This window comes from Schistocerca cancellata, chromosome 7 (genome assembly GCF_023864275.1).
Source record: "Schistocerca cancellata isolate TAMUIC-IGC-003103 chromosome 7, iqSchCanc2.1, whole genome shotgun sequence".
NCBI classification, from domain to species: Eukaryota; Metazoa; Arthropoda; class Insecta; order Orthoptera; family Acrididae; genus Schistocerca; species Schistocerca cancellata.
In genome coordinates, this window is record NC_064632.1 from 212797410 (window position 1) to 212814140 (window position 16731).

At 38.8% G+C, this 16731-nt stretch overlaps 1 protein-coding gene across 1 annotated transcript in view; it reads right to left on the reverse strand.

Annotated features, from left to right (window-relative positions):
* Positions 1-16731, reverse strand: part of LOC126092703 (dynein beta chain, ciliary-like) — an 863310-nt gene that overhangs the window by 325790 nt on the left and 520789 nt on the right.

The window sequence follows — 16731 nt, forward strand, 5'->3', positions numbered from 1 at the left end:
TGGAGTTTTTGTGACATAAAATGGACTAACTGATGGTAAAATTGAAGATATACAGACAATATCAGAATACAGGCAGGACACATTCCTGTGTATGAAGCTGAAATTCAGATGTGTGAAGAAGTTGGACACAGATCTTTATCCAACAATGGATCAAAATGGCTATATTTATGCTGAACCGATAACAGAGATAATTTGTGCATTAATGTCACATTTTAACTAAGAAAGTAAGACAGAATGATTCACCTTACATTGCAATAGTATGAGAAATGAAAGAATACAAAAAGTGTGTAGTATATTAAGAAAATAAACTTAGATTTTCCAAGACATACTTTGGTTTTAAGAACAGGAGCTGGAGATGGATGGTGTTGGTGGGATGGGGGTGGGAGACTTCAGAAGTCCAATCTCCTTCATTTTAGGATATGTATTTGATTTTATTTCTTTATTAATGTGAGAACCAACTACATTCTGTGGGTTTTGTCATTCAAAATATAGACAACTTAACAGCCTAAAATTAATTGCTTACACTAAAATTGACAACAAATTTTCTTTTAATCAATAATTACATTTGTTTTTTAGTCTTATTCATTATATTATTAACTGCATTATTTCTACACATACTATAATACAGAACTTCTTAAATTAAGTAACCTTTTTTAATTTAGCTGCTCTATTACTCCACACAAGCTTTTTATTTTGTAAATAATTTTTAAATTTTGTTTCGATGGAGCACATCATATTTATCTACTTTACATGTTGTGGTACTTTATTATCATGGTTGCCACAGGTTCTGGAAATCAGAAGATTTCAAACACGTCAGGGGAATCATGGAAATATTAGGGAAATATGAAAAAAACACTAAAAAAATCTCATTTTCGTCTCAGTAGATGAAATGATTTGTTTACTGAGGTGTCATGCATCATTGTTGGCTGGGTGCAGCTGAGTACATGCGCTCTACTTACTCGTTACTGCGCTTCTCTCCTTCCTATCACTTCCCTCAGTTTGCAGTCAGTGCTGCCACCACATCTTGCCACTAGACGGTGGTCATGTGTGCATGAGTTGTGTCTTAGTGATAGTGTGAATGTGCATGTGCTCTCAGTTTCTGACAAAAGGTATGACTGAAAATTTAGCTGTGAGAGTGTAATTGTCTTGTCTACATGCTTGTCTGTGGCTCAGCAATATCTTCATGGTAAGTTGCTACCTATCCTCATTATTATCAATTCTCAGAGTATTTGAACAAGTTATCTGTTGCATGGATTGACCACCGTGGTCTCATTTCATTAACATGTTGTCTGTGGCTCATGAATAGCTGTCCAGATGAGTGGATTTCCACGACAGGCCAAAACCACAGGCCATTTCTACTGGTATCTGTAAACCATTGTTCCTACTGATCTGAAGCCATTTGCTTCCCACTAATGTGTAGACCCTGCCCGTCGGATCTAGTCTCACTGATCTCCCTGCAGGCAGGGTCTGTTTGTGTGTGGCATAAAGCAGCAGATTTTAATGGTTTATCCACGGACCCAGGACTGCTGTGTTCATCAGCAGGCCAGAGGCCATGGGTGATGGATTTCAGGAATTGCGACTATGTCACTGCAAGTATATTGTACAATGTACAATCGTACAGTGTGGCATTTTATAGACATTTTATTTGTTCTGGTACATTCTGACATTTCAAAAGTAGCTTTATATGTTGGAAAGTATGGATGATAAGAAGAAGAATATTGTCAGTCATTAACAGTTTATATGCTACGTACTCATAGATTTCTCAGAAGAAAAATCACATAATACCTGTACAATAATAGATATAACACAGTGAGTAATAACTGATGATAATGAAAATAGTAGAATCAACATTTTATTGCATTACCTACAGTGTTGGTTTACACAATTCTTCCCCACCTTTTACCTCTCTTTTAAGAGGCCTCCTTTTTTATGCAAATATTTCTGAAATAAGAGAAGGTGTTTTAAATCTGTCTTGTGACTCCAAGGAAGTCCGTATTTTTATTACCAAATGTGTTTAATTTTATTGAAACAAAATAACATCAGTGGTTTAAATGAAAAACATGTACCACTTGGCTTGCTTTCTCCATTAAAAACAGTTCATTACAAAACATGTTGATGTTAGTACTGCATGTTTTTGCTCATATGAGGAAACATCATCATCTTGCAAGTTTTTGTCAGATATTTCGTCATTTGCACTATTGTTTCTTGTACCACAGCTGCAAAGGCCCTTGAGATGTCAAAATTTGTCAGGGAAAAATGCTAAAATTTTTCTGTAAATAAGGGAAATATCAGAGGATTTCACTTGGAGAAACTTTGGCAACCGTGATTATATAATTTGATGTCACTGTAAAACAAACTCTACTGGTTTTAACTTTGTTGCATGTAGCTGCAAACTGTAACTGATCCTAGTTTCATACTCATGTACAAAACAATTTTTATCACAGTACTTAAAATTTTCTTTCCATACATAATACTCTGAACATTAGATTCGCAAGTGACTGTTAAGATTCCCAGAATATTAAAATGTTTAAAGCAGTGAGCTGTGCTGTAAATCTTGCTTATTATATGTATTGCTCTTTTCCACAGTATGGTTAAAAGATTGACAGATCACCTTCTGAGACTTCATGTTTTTAAATTTGAGCTTACAGTAATGAGTAAGTCTGACTGGTTACCTGAAGAAGGATGAAGAAAAGGGTCTTGCTGCTAGGTAATAGTTATGGCAGAGGTGTATGCCACACGGTACAGGTCAAATTAGGAACAGGATATATCACAATTATTGTAAAGCCAAGTGATAGCCTTAGCCATAGCCAGGTGACAGAGGGCAGGGGGGAACTTGCGCAAAGAGTTCGACAAAGAGATCATATTATCATAGTTTGTGGAGCACGGAACAGTGCATCTAAAGACAAAAATTACAGCATTAGGGGTGATCAGGATCAAATAGGAATAGCAACTGCACATGTGAATGAGAGTTTTGTGGAGGGCATCCAACACCATGGCCAGCCATGGGTTAATGCCGTTGTGAGCAGTGTCAACAATGGGTAGAGCAGGCTGCTGTTGACTGGAATGAAATCTCACATGCATACTGTGCACGATGCTAAAATTGAGAGTGAGAGCATACTATACATGGCCTGCACCTGAATAGGAGAGAGGAAGATAGGTTGGCGGAGCATCTTGCAGAAAACGTAACCCTCCCCTCTCCCCAACCATTACACAAAGCAAGATCCCTGTGGTTACTGATGCCAGAGGGGTAACTTTTTTAGGTTAGAATTAAGGTTCAGGCACTTATTATGATGAGTGTTAAAATAACAGAAGTGTCCCACAATAAGCTTAACAATACACAGAAAAGTAAGGTTAGCTTATTTCATCAGAACATAAGTGGAGTGATTAATGAGGCAGAAGAGCCTCTTGTCTGTGTGGAAAATTTAGATAGTTCTGAAATGATAGACAACTTGTACCTATCAGAGCACCACCTACCAACAGGTTTAGAGAAGTTAAATATAAAAGATTACACTCTGACATCTTACTCATGTAGAGCTAATATAGGAAAAGGAAGAGTTGTTGCATATATTAAGACAGAACACAAGTTCAGTAACACTGAGGCAAGTAGGTTTTGTAGTGTTCAACACATAGAAGTGTCTGCTTCTGAATGAGTACTGGAAAAAGTTTACTTTTAATTGTAACTGTAAATAGATCCCCACTGGGAAATTTTTGAGTGTTTATGAGGAGTTTGGATTCTTTACTATGCCATCTGTCAGCCAGCAGCAAGTAATTAATAGTCTGTGGTAATTTCAATCTAGATTTTCAAAGGGATTCTGACAGAAAAATGATCTGGAAACCTTACTTTGATCCTTAACTTGACCTCAGTAGTCAGCTCTCCAACACAGGTGGATAAAGATAATAGGCTCCTAACTGATATTCTCTCTCACAAGAAAATAACTGTATAGCCAGTAACAAATGCTCTCTCCATTCATTATATTATACACAGCTAGTAATGGTAAATAAGATAGTGCTTTACAGTATTGATACTCAATGGAAACCAACAAATATCTTTAGGAATACTTTACAAGAAATGATCTAGGATAAAATGTGTAATGAACCAAATTGTTACATAAAACTTAATCAACTCCATTAAATTTGTATCATTATTTGAAACGGATCGGAGCGTGGAATGTCACATCCCTTAATCGGGCAGGTAGGTTAGAAAATTTAAAAAGGGAAATGTATAGGTTAAAGATAGATATAGTGGGAATTAGTGAAGTTCAGTGGCAGGAGGAACAAGACTTCCAGTCAGGTGACTTCAGCGTTATCGCTTCCCGAGCACGGGGTCCCGGGTTCGATTCCCGGCGGGGTCAGGGATTTTTCCTGCCTCGAGATGACTGGGTGTTGTTGTGTCGTCTTCATCATTATCATTCATCCCCATTACGGTCGGAGGAAGGCAACGGCAAACCACCTCCATTAGGATCTTGCCTAGTAAGGCGGTGCGGGTCTCCCGCATCGTTCCCCTACGCTCTGTAAAGACATGTATGCCAACTAGCTCTGCAGATGATGAAGAAATTGATGAAATGTATGATGAGATAAAAAAAAATTATTCAGGTAGTGAAGGAAGACGAAAATTTAATAGTCATGGGTGATTCGACAGTAGGAAAAGGAAGAGAAGGAAATTTAGTAACTGAATATGGGTTGGGGCTAAGAAATGAAGGAGGAAGCCACCTGGTAGAATTCTGCACAGAGCATAACTTAGTCATAGCTAACACTTGGTTCAAGAATCATTAAAGATGGTTGTATACATGGAAGAACCCTGGAGATACTAGAAGGTTTCAGATAGATTATATAATAGTAAGACAGAGATTTAGGAACCAGGTTTTAAATTGTAAGACATTTCCAGGGACAGATGTGGACTCTGGCCACAATCGATTGGTTATGAACTGTAGATTAAAACTGAAGAAACTGCAAAAAGGTGGCAATTTAAGGAGATGGGACCTTAATAAACCAAAAGAACCAGAGGTTGTACAGAGTTTCAGGGAGAGCATAAGGGAACAATTGACAGGAATGGGGGAAAGAAATACAGTAGAAGAAGAATGGATAGCTTTGAGGAATGAAATAGTGAAGGCAGCAGACGATCAAGTAGGTAAAAAGACAAGGGTAACAGAAGAGATACTGAATTTAATTGATGAAAGTAGAAAATACAAAAATGTAGAAAGTGAAGCAGGCAAAAAGGAATACCACGTCTCAAAAATGAGATCGGTAGGATGTGCAAAATGGCTAAGCACAGATGGCTAGAGGACAAATGTAAGGATGTAGAGGCTTATCTCACGAGAGGTAAGATAGATACTGCTTACAGGAAAATTAAAGAGACCTTTGGAGAAAAGAGAACCACTTGCATGAATATCAAGAGCTCAGATGGAAACCCAGTTCTAAGCAAATAAGGGAAAGCAGAAAGGTGGAAGGACTATATAGAGGGCCTGTACAGCGGCGATATTCTTGAGGACAATATTATGGAAATGGAAGAGGAGGTAGATGAAGATGAAATGGGAGAAGAGTGAAGAGTTTGACAGAGCACTGAAAGACCTGAGTCGAAACAAGGCCCCCGGAGTAGACAACATACCATTGGAACTTCTGACGGCCTTGGAAGAGCCTGTCCTGACAAAGCTCTACCATCTGGTGAGCAAGATGTATGAAACAGGTGAAATACCCTCAGACTTCAAGAAGAATATAATAATTCCAATCCCAAAGAAAGCAGGTGTTGACAGATGTGAAAATTATCAAACCATCAGTTTAATAAGTCACAGCTGCAAAATACTAACGCGAATTTTTTACAGATGAATGGAAAAACTAGTAGAAGCCGACCTCGGGGAAGATCAGTTTGGATTCCGTTGAAATGTTGGAACACGTGAGGCAATACTGACCCTACGACTTATCTTAGAAGCTAGATTAACGAAGGGCAAACCTATGTTTCTAGCATTTGTAGACTTAGAGAAAGCTTTTGACAATGTTGACTGGAATACTCTCTTTCAAATTCTGAAGGTGGCAGGGGTTAAATACAGGGAGTGAAGGGCTATTTACAATTTGTACAGAAACCAGATGGCAGTTATAAGAGTCGAGGGACATGAAACAGAAGCAGTGGTCGGGAAGGGAGTGAGACAGGGTTGTAGTATCTCCCCGATGTTATTCAATCTGTATATTGAGCAAGCAGTGAAGGAAACAAAAGAAAAATTCGGAGTAGGTATTAAAATTTATGGGGAAGAAATAAAAACTTTGAGGTTTGCCGATGACATTGTAATTCTGTCAGAGACAGCAAAGGACTTGGAAGAGCAGTTGAACGGAATGGATAGTGTCTTGAAAGGAGGATATAAGATGCACATCAACAAAAGCAAAACGAGGATAATGGATTGTAGTCGAATTAAGTCGAGTGATGCTGAGGGAATTAGATTAGGAAATGAGACACTTAAAGTAGTGAAGGAGTTTTGCTATTTGGGGAGCAAAATAACTGATGATGGTTGAAGTAGAGAGGATATCAAATGTAGACTGGCAATGGCAAGGAAAGCGTTTCTGAAGAAGAGAAATTTGTTAACATCGAGTATAGACTTAAGTGTCAGGAAGTCATTTCTGAAAGTATTTGTATGGAGTGTAGCCATGTATGGAAGTGAAACATGGACGATAAATAGTTTGGACAAGAAGAGAATAGAAGCTTTTGAAATGTGGTGCTACAGAAGAATGCTGAAGATTAGATGGGTAGATCACATAACTATTGAGGGAGTATTGAATAGGATTGGGGAGAAGTGAAGTTTGTGGCACAACTTGACCAGAAGAAGGGATCGGTTGGTAGGACATGTTCTGAGGCATCAAGGGATCACCAATTTAGTAATGGAGGCAGTGTGGAGGGTAAAAATCATAGAGGGAGACCAAGAGATGACTAGACTAAGCATATTCAGAAGGATGTAGGTTGCAGTAGGTACTGGGAGATGAAGAAGCTTGCACAGGATAGAGTAGCATGGAGAGCTGCATCAAACCAGTCTCAGGACTGAAGACCACAACAACAACAACATTTGAAAATAGCTTTCTGTATAAGCTAACCACTAAGGACATTCAACAGCAATGTAAAAAACCATGGATTGCTAGTGGGGTTAAGGCATCTTGTGACAGGAAAAGGGAAGTATATCTGCTGGCAAAAACAAACAGAAATCCTGTAGTATATGTACACTACAAAAATTACTAACTGTAACAAAAGTTATTAAAAATCAAGGAAGGAAGAAAAGTTATTAAAAATCAAGACATCAGCAAAAATTAGGGCTACGTGGAATGTAGTGAAATGAAACTGGACCACCAGTCACCAAAGAGGATAATATCAACATTTAATTAGTTGAGGGGCTATAAATGATGAGTCACAGGTAGCAAATATGTTTAATAATGCCTTCTATCTTAGCCGCATTTTGGCACTGAAAAGTATCAATGGTAATAGGTAAAAATTTATGCCATAACAGGACCCAAACCTGCATTTCCTGCTTTATGTGAGCAATTACCTTAACTGCCTTGGCCAACACAGCGTGCTTAGAGACAGGATCATTGGTAAACATCAATAAGGTGGCGATGACAAATGATTCCTTCTTTCAGTGCAGATGTAAATCATGTTTGATCTCTTATGGGAATCAGGGATTGTGTAAAGGTTTCTTCGGTAGGTGTCACTACATTAGTAGTAAGTAACAGGCTGGAAATTTGGGTCAAAAGGGATGCGTGCGGAGATGGCTGAGGCAGTTAAGGTGACCGATCATGTGAAGTAGAAAATCCCAGTTCGAGGTCCAGTCCAGAATGTGCTTTCACCTGTCACCACTGATATATTTCAATGCCCAAAAGTAGCTAATGTCATTAAAACCAGAACAATTAGACATTCACCTCCTGAGAGGGCCCCCATGAAAAATGAGTGATCACACGGCAATGAAATGTTGTGGAAACATTTTTAAGGACATGCATAAGAGAAATAATGAAGAAACAATTGAAAGGAACACGTTTTAATTTCTTTGTGAAAGGGTGACATTTGTTAATTGTATAGCATGTTTAGGTTTCACATTACAAGCATTGCTCAATGTGCTGATCATCTGCATATGAGCTTGGAATCACATTAAAGATATCATTTCACAGTTGTTCGCAGCACTTTCCAAAAGATGGACCATGGAATGTTCAGCTGTCATGACACAGCTTATTCAGTGCTTGAAGATCAGTCACTGAGTTCAGCATTTTCAGCCATGGCAACAGTAAATTATTCAACAATTTGTGGCTCAAGTGGCCAACAGCCTCTTCCACAAACAATTCCCAAATTGGCAGGTAATTCAAACTTCCTAATCATGTTCTTCAACCCACTGTAGGAGGAGGACCTCTCTGTGCTCCTTCAATGTGATGATAGTTGCAAAAAGCAGCAGCAATATTGATGATGTTTTGATAAAACAGCTTTACAAGTAAAGCCCAGTTCACCTTGTCAAGACCCATGTTGACTATCTGCAACCATCATGCAGACTGATGCTTGTGTTTCAGTCCTATGTCACAGCACTGGTGCTGGAGCCTAACAGCAAGTCATGACACTAACACTACTAACAATGCAAATTTTGCGGTGCACACTCTGAACATCATTCCTATAAATTTGGGTATCCATACAACAAATAGTTTTCCATCTACACTGGCTCAAGTAGAAAAAGTTTAATTAGAAAGGAGGCCAGATTATTATGGTAAAACTGAAGCACCAAACATTTGCTTTGAAATTTTGTATTTAATATGCATTTACACAATCAGGTCAGATAAAATTATTCTGAGGTGAATGTGGAGTGTTCAGAGGTAAGTCTGGGCATTTGTAGAGAATTTTGAATTACATAGGTCAGCTACAATGATTGCAAGACACTGACAGTTGAAAATCATTATATAATGAGAATTTTTTGTGTTGTGTTGATTGTTGAGAATATTAGCAATTATCAGTTGTTGAAACAGTGAATAACAATTTAAGTATACTGTTTGGAATTTACTCCAAGTAAGAGATGAGAGGCCAAGTGAGTGGTTTATTTCAGTTCTTTTGGAATCATGCGGTTTGAGGTTATTGATAGCAACAAAGACGTTTCATCCACTCTTGTTGCCATCATTAGGACGCTTCTGGCAGAAGGGTGCTACGCACAGCATAGAATTGCTTCCAGGCTCACGATCTCATAATAGACATTGATTAGCATTAAAATTTGTTAATCAACAGCAATTCACAAACAGATGTGGAAGGAAACCAAAATTGAACCTAGAATTCAGTAAACTTGAAAAATATGGTCATTTACAATTGTAAAGCTACATGTATATGACTGAAACTCTGGAAAGATAAGACACATACTGTAACTACTAGTGCTATCACAAACCAAAGATGACCGACATCAGAAATTATCAATAGTGGAATTAATAATCGATGGGTGAGATAGCGTTAACTCTGTCCCTCTACTACTTTACAAGGGAGAGTGTAGGATTCCATAAAGAATTTAAACAAAAACTACCATCTCTATCTATAAAGTTACTTGCTAATTTACTTTCCAACAGCTTCCTTAATAACACTATCCCAATAGCTGAAAGCACACCAGAATCACCATGTTGTATTATTCCAAAGGATGACTGGAGCCAAGGCAATGTTCGGCAATGGCGGATTTGCTTGGCTGTTGTAAGTGTGTGTAATGCTTATGCTCAGTACACTGGCTCTCCACAGTCCTGATAGTCTGACCAATATATATTATGCCACAACTGCAAGGAGTACAATAGACGCCTAGCTTGCGCAAACCAGGATCACACTTTACAGAACCTAAAAGAACCCTGATCTTAGATGGTGGCTGTAAAACACACTTCACATCATGTTTCTGCAAAATACAACCAATCCTGTTTGAAATGATCCCTACCTAGGGCAAAAAGGAAGTAGACTTTGGTGGCAGCTCAGTATTATCATTACTCACATGGTGCGTAGTTGCTTGATAGCATAACACATCTGGTCTGTATTTCACTGTAGCCATTCTGATGAGAGGCGACTTCAAGATGGGCTAACTAAGCAGACAAAACTCTCCAGGTCTGAGAGAACATGGGCCCTGTGAACCGAGACACAAAGTACCGTACCCCTTCGTGTTGAGCCAAATGTTGACAACTATCAGCCTGCAGATACAAGTCAGTGTGGGTAGGCTTTCTATAAATGGCATGTCCCAAAGAACTATCAACCTTCCTCCTGACCAAGACATCAAGGAAGGGAAGACAGCCATCCTTTACCACCTCTACAAGCAGACAGATGGGGTTGCAATGGGAGGCCTTTTGTCACCTATCAATGCCAGTTTGTTTATGGACGACTATGAGGAACATGCCTGTGTGTTTTTCAGATATATAGATGATGTTTTGTTGTTTGGCCTTGTGGCAGTGAGCATTTGAATGACTTTTTAGAACACCTGAATTCAATGCACCAGGAAACTTGTTTCATGTTAGAGGTGGAAAAGCGTTGCTGTCTCCCCTTCCTTGGTGTGTTGTTCAAGAGGAAGGCTGATAATATGTTGGAACATGTCATTTACAGGAAGCCTACTCACACAGCTAGCTCAATGTGAAAGAGTATGTCATAACTTGGTTCACAGGGTCTGAGAGTTTGTCAGCTGATTTAGCACATCTTGAAGTCACCTTTGTCAGAATGGTTATAGTGAAAGACGGATCAGACTTGCTTGTGATTTTGACCAACTGTGCACCACATGGGTGGTGATAGTATACAGGTGGCACCAAAGACTACACCTTTTTGCCTTACTCAGGGAGTATTCCAAACAGGATTAGTTGTATTTTGCACAAATATGATGTGAAGTGTGTTTTACAACCATCATCTAAGATCAGGGTCCTTTTAGGTTCTGTAAAGGATTATCTTGGTTTGTGTAAGTCGGGTGTCTACCATACTCCTTGTAGGTGTGGCCTGTCATATATTGGTCAGACTATCAGGACTATGGAGAACTGGTGTACTGAGCATAAGCATCACACACAGTTACAACAACTGAGCAAAGACACCATTGCAAAATACTGTCTTGGCACCGGTCATCCTGTGGAGTATAACAATGGGGAGATTCTGACATGTACTTTTAACCATTGGGAAAGTATTATTAAGGAAACTATTGAAATTAAATTAGCTAATAGTCTTATAAATAGAGATGGTGGTATTTGTGTAAATTCTGGATGGAATCATGCTCTCTCCCTTGTCAAAAAAACTGAGGGACAGAGTTAATGCTACCTCACCCATTGATTATTAATTACGCTACCAGTAACTTCTGATGTCAGTCATCTTTGGTTTATGATGGTGCTATTGCTTACAGTGTGTGTGTGGTTTTTCAGAAGTTTCTCTGAAAACCAAGGTTTTAAATTCTCTTGCACAATGCTTATTTGCTGCAGTTATCCCTTGAAAATGGCAGGGTGTGCTCCTATCAAAATATTGGCAGTTGTTGACATCAACCACTTGCATTACCATAAGTTATCTGAACACTGGATATGCTGGGAAAAACTTGGGTCTCACATTTGTAGACAACTATAGGGAGATACACATTTTCACCACTGCTTCACAGTAGGCTTATTTCCTCATGAAATGTGTTGTAAATTAAAAAGTCAAAAGGAACGATAATGAACATAACTGCAATGACAGAATAAAAAATGACATTCATTATGCCATATTGTGGTTGTCTTTAGCACATAAAGGGGTGCACAATGCTGCAACCAAAAGTTTTGATCACTTACTCAGTGATATAAAATGTCTGACAGAGTATAAAAGAAGAGGAACTGCTTGTAAATAAATACTTAACCACTAAGTCCCATTGTATGATGTTTGCTACAATTGCCCGATGTTTACTATAATTGTCTTTGCATTATTTTATATACTGTTCTATCCACAGATTTCCATTATTGCTATAATAGCATGTATCACCCGTATGCTCTACCGTTTTTACCATTCCTATCCATGTACTGCTAAATAATGGTAATATTCTTGTCCATCCCTACTCCACCCCTGCTCCCAACCCCTTGCCTCATGACTCATATCCCTGCAACAGATCTAGATGCAAGACCTGTTCCCATACATCCTCCAATTATCACCTACTCCAGTTCTGTCACAGGCCTCTCTTATCCCATCAAAGGCGCAAGGCTGCCTGTTTAAACAATCATTTGGTATACAAACTGAACTGCAACTACTGTGCTGCTTTCTGCGAGGGCTGTTTCTTTTTTAAACTCTGACAGGCTATAAATAAAAGACAAGTTAATAGAAAACAATTATTTTACTACCAAAAGTGTTGTACACTTATGGTTTCTTTTCAACATAATCACCAAAAAGACTGATACATTTATCGTAACTGTGGATAAGCTTTGCAATCGCCTATCCAAAAAATGTTGCCACCAATGATTTCAGATGAGCATTGACATTGTTTTGAAGATCTTCATGGGTTTGAAAGTGTTGCCCTCCTAGTCACGTCTTCAGTTCAGGGAAAAAGTGAAAGTCACTGGGTGCCAGGTCAGGACTGTACGACAGATGATTGAAAATGTCCCATAGAAATTGTTTAAGAAGCCGTTGGGTTGCGCCAGCAGTGTGTGAACGAGCGTTGTCATGGATCAACACTATTACTGAAGTCAGTATACCTCTTCGTTAATTTTTAATGGTTCTCCACAAAAGTAAAGTTTCACAATAAGCAGCTGCACTGATAGCGGTTTCAGGATGCAAAAACTCTACAAGCAACACACCTGTTTGGTCTCAAAACACGGTAGCCATAACCTTTGTTGTTGAATGTTTGAATTTTTTTGGTTTCTTTGGTGAATTTGGATGCATTCATTGTTGTGATTGTCACTTTGCTTCCAATGTGTTGTACTGGATCCAAGTTTCATCCCCAGTAACATTTGATTTCAAAAAGTTCTCTCCTTCATCATGATAACGGTCAAAAAAATTCAAAACTGACACCATTCGGTGACTTTTGTGGGCATCCGTCAACATTTTTGGAACCCAACGAACACAAAGTTTTTTTTAGCCTAAATTTTCAGAAATGATAGAGTGTATGACAGATCTTAGATAAAGCAGTTATGGTGAACCTACGATTTTCTCTAACCATTCTGTCAACTCGTTCAACAAGATCGGCTGTAATGACAGACTTGTGCCCTTGGCCCCCTTCATCACACGCATCATTTCAGCCATCTTTAAAATTTTGGCACCATTCACACACAACACCATCAGTCATGAAGTTATCACCATACACTTGGCTCATTCTCCGATGAATTTCTGCTGCACTATTCCATTCTGCTTGCAGAAACTGAATTACACTTCGTAATTCACACTTGGCAGGAGAAACAATGAAAGCAGCCATGTTTACGTGGCTGTAGTGCAACACCTTGAGGTCGGCAATCATGGAGTGTGTAGTACGAGAGTTGCACAGTACCTCTTATATGAGCATGGCAACTAAAAGCCGTCTGTCTGCATGAAAAGTCAAACCCGCAAAACTTTGGCCATGGGACAGATGGGCCACATCATTCACTTTACTGACTGCTTCACAGCCTATGCCATCTGGATCCTTCTATTCTGCCAATGTACCTATGGTCTTTTCCCCCTTCTCTAACACCTCCTGCCCCCCACACTCCACCTACAGCTTCCAGACTCTGCATCAAGCAGCCCCATTCTGTCATCCGGTCCTCATTCCTTTCCATCCCTATGCACACTCACATACAGATGCCAGCTGAATATGCCAAATGTATATTAATTCTTATTATGGCGCATTAATGGAATTGGAGAGGGCAGCAGAAAAATTAAAAAAACGTACCTTCATATTTTTAAATCATCTCTCTTGCTTTTAATAGAGCTCTTTCGTTCTCGTCCACCATGGTGTACAGACGTATCTTGTTCTATATGTGCGTAACAAATAAAAGGTGGATAGCTTGTGGAGGAAAAGGATTTTATTTCTATAAATTTCAAGTAAACCTGTTCCCTTCTATGCACATCAAGAACCATGAAGTCAATCTTTGGATGAACAGGAATAATCTTCAAGGCAATGACTGTTGCATCGTCACTGATGTTTGACTAGAGACAAGGGGTAATAATTATTAATAGGAATGTCACAGAAGACTAAAAGCAGTGCCTATCGTCATGTTCTGCGTGGTGCTTGTGTAAAGGAGAAAACTTCTGACAGGCATCTTTGATTGTGATGTCGCCATACCTCTCTTTCTCTCACCAAATTAATTTTATTTTTATGGTGTGTGTGTGTGTGTGTGTGTGAGAGAGAGAGAGAGAGAGAGAGAGAGAGAGAGAGAGAGAGAGAGAGTTCTGCTTGTGGGTATGTGTGTGTAGTTTTTATTTCCAAAGAAGGACTTATTTGTCCGAGAGCTTAAATGCTTAACAGTCTTTTCATTGTGCCTGCCTGCTCCTCAACATCTCCTCTATATGATGAGTAACAATTCATGTGAAAACAGCAACTGGTCATCATACTGCTTATAGTGACAATAAAAGTTGGAAAAGTTACACTAATTATAAGTTGTGTGGTGAAAATTACTGGAAGTTTTCACTTAAGACGGGTTTTACAGTAATTGAACAAACTTTCTACGACAAGACTCTGAGGGAAGAATGCAGATTTGCAAGTAGTTCATGTTCTGTTTGGTGCCTGTCCAGGTGAGGATTCCTTTGTTTTGGCATGGTGTTAGGACTTCTGAACTCTAAGAGCAACACAGCAGTGAAGTATTTCTTGACAGTGCCATTAAGATTAACAAACATTCGAAACATACAAACTGTGATAAACAGCGTATAAAAGAAACTTCGTTTCACATAGTAGAGCCCAAATATTCTCTACCCGTTTGTAATAGTAGCATTGTAATTATTACCCTTTCCCATGGGTCACTACTCGCTCATCTTTTTGTTTTAAGCTGTCAACAACAAAAATCACAGTCAGTGTCATTATTTTAACTTCTAATTTAATCCTGTAGTTATTACACTTATTTTTCTCTACTGGCAGTGTCAGCCTTGTCAATCATCTCTCTTTTTCTTTTCACCCTGAACTAAACAACACACGAACTAGATTTCATCCTCTTAAGACAGAGGGTAAACTGTCTCAGACATTATTATCTTGGCCATATTTCCTCACCTCAAATATTTCTTGCTAGTTACCATATCTCTATAATCTCAGAAAGTATTAGCTCTGTGATATCCCTCCCTTCAGAACACTTGAGTGACGACCACTGGGGCATGCAAAATCTAGGCCACCTCTGAGGAAAGCTGCTTTCTGGAAAATCGGTCCACTGCCCCTCACTACAGGCAATGGAGTACAAAGGGATGACCCGGTCAAACATCCTCCTCCAGGCCACTCAGCAGAATGTGTCAGAGCTGCTAGAAGCACACTGCAACCCAATCTTTATCTGCACATTTCAAGGAACTAAGCCTCCTCTTTCACGAACTTAACTATTTTGTAATCCTATTGTCAGAAAGGCAGCTACAACCACACATATCCTCTGCATCTGTTCATCTTCCAGATTATACATTTCTTAGGGCAGACAGGCTGCACATGTACAGTGGATGTGCCAGTGAGTATATACAAACTAACCTTGAACCTGAAGTCTTAAGTACATAAAAACCTACTGAAGAATGACAGGCTGAATACATGTTCATTGAGAACAAATTAGAAGTAAAGAAATGATAATCAAATCAAAACACTTATCTGCCGACAGGTGTTGTTCATATACATCAATGGGGACAGCTGAAAATGTATGCCCTGACCGGGACTTGAACCCAGGATCTTGAAGTATTACTTTTTAATTAGTAGTATTTATTTTTCTTTTAAAATTATTTCCGACATTTACGGAGTCAGAGATTCCATATTACATCTTGTCTTTTAGTTTCATCTGTGTGTACTTATGACATATCTGTTGATATACAACGTCTATTTAATTTCATTAGTCATTTTTATATCTAATTCTTTTGTCTAGCATTCGCTGGTTTTTATTCTGTTCTGTTCCCGCTCTGATTAGGTATGGATGCATCGTCATGACTCTCTGTATGAATCTATGTTAAAATGTACCTTAAGTGCTTATAATGTAGTCAAAGTTAACTTTACTATGATTTTCATTTCTAAATTTCAAACCTCCATGTCACTTTGTTATTAATATTTTATGATTTACGTTTTTCAGACAATCACGACTGGAAAAGACGCACCGACGACCCATTGTTAGTGGACATATATGGCCAAACACTTCTCGTGTTCAGTCATTAATTTCAAACTGCTTATATTTCTACAAGTTCCCGAGTTCGGTGCACCGATCATTTCATTTGCATCTTGCCGCAGTTTTCATGTGAGTGACGCAAAGAATGATTCAGCCTGCCATCCACTAACAGTGACATCGTTGTGCAACCTACACCAGTTGGACAAAGGCCCCACTTCGTTCAAATTATTGATGGTGGTCCATGTTTTATTTTTTAATTTATACTAGCTGCCTTCACGCTGAACTCGGCACGGAGCATTGCAGTTTCATCATGCTGCGCTGTCCATATTGCGGGCGACAATACGCAAGTGACCGCCACCTAATGGCACTTTCCTCCTTATTTATTAATTTGGAATGCTAATTTACAATTTTGATTCCCCTTTAAGGCTAGGAAACGTGTAATTTGATGCACAAAGCGCTGCGTCTGATGCAGAATTTGCAGATTTGACTAAAAATATTCAAGAAAATTTTAACATTGCATTAGATGCAACATTTCAAGGTTTA